The sequence below is a fragment of the Pongo abelii genome, chromosome Y, assembly GCF_028885655.2.
Source record: "Pongo abelii isolate AG06213 chromosome Y, NHGRI_mPonAbe1-v2.0_pri, whole genome shotgun sequence".
In the NCBI taxonomy this organism is placed as follows: Eukaryota; Metazoa; Chordata; class Mammalia; order Primates; family Hominidae; genus Pongo; species Pongo abelii.
The window spans coordinates 35,694,605-35,700,586 of NC_072009.2; the positions used below are offsets into that span (position 1 = coordinate 35,694,605).

Below are 5,982 nucleotides of genomic sequence, written 5' to 3' on the forward strand. Positions count from 1 at the left end.
GGGGCTTCCCCCAGCCACCTCATCTAGACAAAGTCCTCAAGCATTTGCAAGTGTAATCCTAGCTCTATTTGATCTTTCTAAGAAATAACCATTTGATGTTTTATTGTTTTGTAGTGGAGGACACCAATTTTTGTAGACATATTTAATTCTTTCTAGTATATGGTTTTCTTTCCACTTTCTATATCCACTAAATGACTCAATTTTCTTTTCTCTCTTTTTTTTTCCATGTGAAAGCACAAACACAGTCCTTCCCTTTCACAAATTATGCAGCTGAGTTTCCCACATTTGGGGAAATCTCATGGGTCAGCACATCTAGAAAGCAATAGATTGGCCTTTCCCTGGGAAAGCCACCTTCGTGATTATGATATTTTCCCTGGCAAGGAAGTATCCATTTTCTTTTGAAGACTTCCATTAGCCTTCAAAAGAAAATACAAATATAAATGTAATAGAATTTAGAATAATTTTCAGTATCTGCTTAAAATGTTAATTTCAGTCATCCATGATTATTCTCTTCTAAAAATGTTCTTAATTCTGACACAGACTTCTACAAAATTGTAAGAAAAAACAGTATGATAAACAATGAAATGACTGCTAAATAAACCTACCATACATTTTATGCACTGATAATGCTCATTTTTGATAGTGACTCTTAAAGCGTTCTATTGTATATAACAGCCATTCTCAGTCTTCTGGAATTCTATCGTGTGCACTATGAGCTTTAAAAATAAGCAGATGAAAATAATTTATAATATGTAGTAGTAGCTAATATTTTACTGCCTAATATGTGCCATTCAGAACAAGTTTTTGAGGAAATGTATTTAATATCAGAGTTAGTTTCCTAAGTGGGTAGCATTAGTAAATCCATGTAACAAATAAAAATCAATTACTGTTAGGACAAATACTTTGCCAATTATTACAGATTTAGCCAGTTGAGGAGACAGCTAGCAATCTGATCAAAACATCTGACCACTTGGTGTATTACCAATTTAAAATGTTTTGGCTAAATATACTATCCATGCATTACTGCAAGCAAATTAAAAGCTGTAATGCTATATTACTTTTCATAGTTCTATTTTTTGTTCTTTACTTAGGATTATGCTCCATGGCCCAGGCTGGACTACAGTGACAAGATGATAGGTCAAAACTCAATGAGGCCTCACACTCCAGGGTTCAAGGAATACTCCTGCCTCAGCCTTCCAACTACTTGGGATTAGAGAAATGCACCACCATGTCCCACTTACCTCATTATTTTTACTAACTATGAGTAGCATTTTATGACTACCTTTGTAAAGAAAAAACAAAACTTACTTGGTGTTCACTCATTTTTCAGAGGCAATATTTTAGAATGTAAAGCAAGAATCTCATGATAATAAAACAGCAATATTAATTGGCAGTACAAAATTGATTTCAATTCTGATAGTAAATGAACACACCCGTGAGTAAAGCAATTTTCAATGGCAACAGTAAAATTTGCCTGATTTGCTAATGATCAGTCATTTTCTTTCAGAGTGGGATAAGTTGCAACATATTTAAACTGCCATCTGTTTGGTGTTCTTAGGAGTCAACATTAAAAATCACAAAAAAAAGACTTCTGTCTTTTTTAACATTACCATGACAGATAAATAAAATAGCTTTTTCTCTCTACCATGTATCTTACTTAATAAAATAATATTATATTACAAGTCAGAGGCCAGGTTTTTTTTCTTTTTGCCATAGGAACATTTATAATATAAATTTCTTTTGAAAAAGGTAATTTTTATAATCTAATTTCAAGTAAAGAATAACATGGATAGGCTTCTTTTAACAGTTAAACAGTACACATTTCATTATCTTATTCTCTTAAAAATTATATAAAGTGAAAATCACGTCCTTTGCCACATTATTAATAGTATCAAAAGTTTTCATGTGAAATTTGGTTTAATATTATCTTGCCTATATTGTTATCTGCTGCCTTGAACAGTGTTGGTACTCAGCAGATGCTGATATATATCTGTTGAATACTGCCCACTGAATAGACTAAATGTTCATTAGACAAAATATTTCAAGCTTATCTTAATAAAGAGAATAATAAATTTATACATGAAACCCACATTAATCCACATCGACTATTTTCCACATTAACCCAACATGTATACCTTTACTGTAATCACCTCCTTGGATGGGATGAGACTAAGATGTGATCTAGCCTTACTTTAGAGCAAATATAAGAAGTTACATAGTAAACTATATATGACTACAAACGATTTTTGAAATGGTATAAATTAATTTCCATGATAGGAACTCAATGTCATTCATACAACATTAATTATATCCTTGAAATCTATGATGGTGGATCAAGGAACAATTAGAAAATTTTAATTGCTAAAATCTAATATTTCAGTTGTTTAAAATTTAAAATTATCTTTTGCATTTAATTATGGTGTTCTACAGCTTCATAATAACTTTATTTTATTTCCAGGTTTTCATTGTGCTTATTATAATGTCTATTGAGTGAAAATTGTCTGTTTGTGTGTGGGCGTGTGTGTATGGAGCTTCCAGATACATAGTATGATTGTTTCTAGAATCATATAACAATAAAACTTTGAATCCCCTGGCAGAGTTGGAACACTAATTCTGGTGCAGTTCTTAGGTTTATTTTACTGCAGATGACGCAACTAAGAATTCTAGAAGAATGCTGAAGATCTGTGTTTAGCATAAACATAGTTCTTTAAAATAATCATTTTTCTTGAAACCAGTCTGGCCACGATTGCGAAACCCCATCTCTTCTAAAAATACAAAAATTAGCCAGGCATGGTGGCGGTCACTTGTCATTCCAGCTACTCAGGAGGCTGATGCGGAGAATTGCTTGAACCCAGGAGACGGAGGTTTCAGTGAGCCGTGATTCCGCTCCTGCACTCCTGTCTGGGTGAGAGCGAGAATTCCTCTTACACACAATGCACACACACACACACACACACACACACACAATAATAATAATAAATAAAAAAGAAAAAACTCTTCTTCTTACATACTGATTAAACTAACTACTTAGAGGCTACGGACTGCTTTTGGATAACTTAATATTGTCTGCCATGATAACATTAACTTTTTAAAAAAAGTTTCCATTCTAGGACGATACATTCTATGACTGTTTTTCATTGTTACCTCTGTAGTAACACATGTACGCTTTTAGATGATTCCAGATTCTGGACATATGTATCCAACTCCCCATTACAATTTTTTATTTGGTGTCCCATATGTTTCTAAAAGGCAATCTGCTCAAACAGGTTCAATTTTTTCTATCAGCAAATGGCATCACTATTATCAGCTTATCAAATCACACCCAGGACATAGGTGTTAACATCTCCTTCCTACCCCGCTTTCTCAGATATCCGATTGCCAACACCTGCCTATTCTAACTTATTAAGAGCTCATAAATCTGTCCACACATATGTTCTATATTACCAGCTTTTCTAATATAGAGTGCCCACAATTTTTTCCTACAGAAAATTTTGAATAATTCCTTACTGTGGTCTATTGTGAAATTTTCCATGCTATAGCCAGTGAGATGTTACTAATATATGCCCTTTGTTATCCTCTGATGGTTTATCAATTCACACTGAATATCTCCCAAAATTGCTAAAAAGCCAAGTTATGTCAATACTAAGTCTGTACCCACTGTCTGCTTAAAAAAAATCAACTTAAGAAAAGCAATCCTTTTCAACTGCAATATGTTTCCTACTCACCAAATCTAAGTCACATATGCCCTATAATAGGCAGAAGATCACTTCGTATTGTATTTTTTTTGTTTATTATGATTCTTTGTATCCCACCTGGGCTGTTTATTCAGTACTGTATTTTCAAAATAATAATTAAGAGAGATTGAAATATTTTATCTGAAATTCAAAAAGCTCAATTAAGCAAGACTTTTTAACTGAATTTCTGATGCAATAACGACTTAATTGAGATACTCTATTTCAGTCTGCATTCATGTACCCTTCACCCATAAAGGGAATATCCATTTCTCTTATAGAAACATTAATATGTTTGATTTTTGAGTACTTTTGGGGGCCTTACAGGGAATGGTACACAAAGTGATGCAAATGTGTTGACTCAGTTTTCTCAAATGCAAGAATTCATAAAACCTAAAACACACTGCCTAAATTTCTTAAGATGTATAAATGTATACTGAACCTTGGCAATTAAAATTAGCAGGTTATATCATAAATCAACCATGTGTTGTGTATGAGCAACTAAAATCTCAAGTTAAATTGTGCAAAACAAATTTTTTGTGAATTCTTAGGTTTGATACTTTTACATTTAAAATAAATATGGTATTTATGTTGTATAATATATGCTCCTACTCTACTGAAATTATCCCAGCATCTCAGATGTAGTCAGGCTAGGCTCAGAAAAAGAAAGTACAGAGGTGGTCAGAGCAGGAAGAGTAAACGGTAAAATTTATTTTCTCCTGAAGGCATATATTAATAATAAAAATAACACTTTCATTACAAAAATGTGTGACCATATAACTTAATTTTAGATAGTAAAATATTTGTAATTTTAACAAGTTACTTAAAATGATCTGCTAATTGTCTGAGTAAATCATTCATATAAATATGACCTCTAGCTCATCTTGCTGTTGAATGTTAGAGATAAGGCAGATGCATTCTAACCAGCTCACACATATACACAAAATCAACTTGGCCATGGAGAAGAGAATTACTGTTTGTAGCAGTGTATTACTTACTAATAAAATTCAACAAGTGTATATGGCTGTGTCATCTGTTGATGGGAGATGGGAAAAATCCACTCATGGAGGAGGAATATGTTTTCTCATTAATGACACCTTACATTTATAAACTGTAATGGTTTTCTAAAAAGGTTTCTTTGATTTACATGTATAAATTAGAGAGCTAATAAATGAGATGACCAAGACTTTAATTATAATTAAAATAAGAAAATTGGCTACTATAGAATTTATACTTGGATTATTTTCCTGGAAAAATCAGATAATACTATTTATATGTACATGAGTTTTATGCAGTTAGCATTGTATTCTTGGTGAAAGAATAATGTTAGATATGAAAGATTAGATTTTACCATATTTGCAATGCATTATTATTTAATTTACTTCTTTATTCTTTTCATAATGACTTAGCCTTGTTTATTTTCATTCTACATGTCATCAGAATTATTCTCAGTAGCAATTACTCCATCATTTGTATGCCATTCATGAGCTTCTACCACCATATATCATGTTTCACCACCCCAGGAGGAGGGAGGGCCAACAGTGGCACAAGAGTTGCTTCATACAGTCTGTCACACGTCCTGCTAAATTCAAGCTCTCCATGAATAAAAAGCCTTTCCATAGCCAGAGTTCAGCTTTAAGAAAAAGGCTAACCACTGAACTTGGAGAAAAGACAAATCTGCATTTGATAATGGATTTAAAACATATAATGTGTGTGTAGAGGATACAAAGTTACAATTCCACTAATGGGATAGTTAATATTTGTGTTATTTTCTTCACTCTTGAGGAAAGCCTGCTAGTTGAAGTTAAAACATTCCTTTTTCACACAAGACAGAAGCAAACCTTATCACTCTCAGAGGAAATACTAAGAAGGATTGTACTTTGTCAGAGGGTAAATCAAGACATCCTTATTAGGCCATGTATTTACTTAGTGTCTCCTCTATTACTGAACCTTGTTTAGTGATTTGCTTTCGAGGATTTTTGTGTTTGTTTCAAAAAAATCCTTGCTGCAATGATCAGACTTGATAAAGCAAATTATTGCCTCTTGTGGATGTTCACATTCTGTGCATCGGTAACTATCTGATTCTATGGAAGATAACTGAAGCTTGGACTGAATGTAGATGAGACCTGCCACTGCAGAGTGATGGAAGTATCAAAGGACATGCTGGGTGAGGGGAGGTGGCTGTCATATAGGGAGTGGAGTTTTGAAAACTTACATCAAAACATTTCTCTTCCTGGCCGTACCCAATATT

At 33.0% G+C, this 5,982-nt stretch overlaps 1 non-coding gene across 1 annotated transcript; it reads right to left on the bottom strand.

Annotated features, from left to right (window-relative positions):
* Positions 1-228: 228 nt before the first annotated feature.
* Positions 229-388, bottom strand: LOC129053536 (U1 spliceosomal RNA). Its single transcript, XR_008518325.1, has one exon. It is a non-coding gene; the product is annotated as a U1 spliceosomal RNA (small nuclear RNA).
* Between the last annotated feature and the right edge of the window lie 5,594 nt (positions 389-5,982).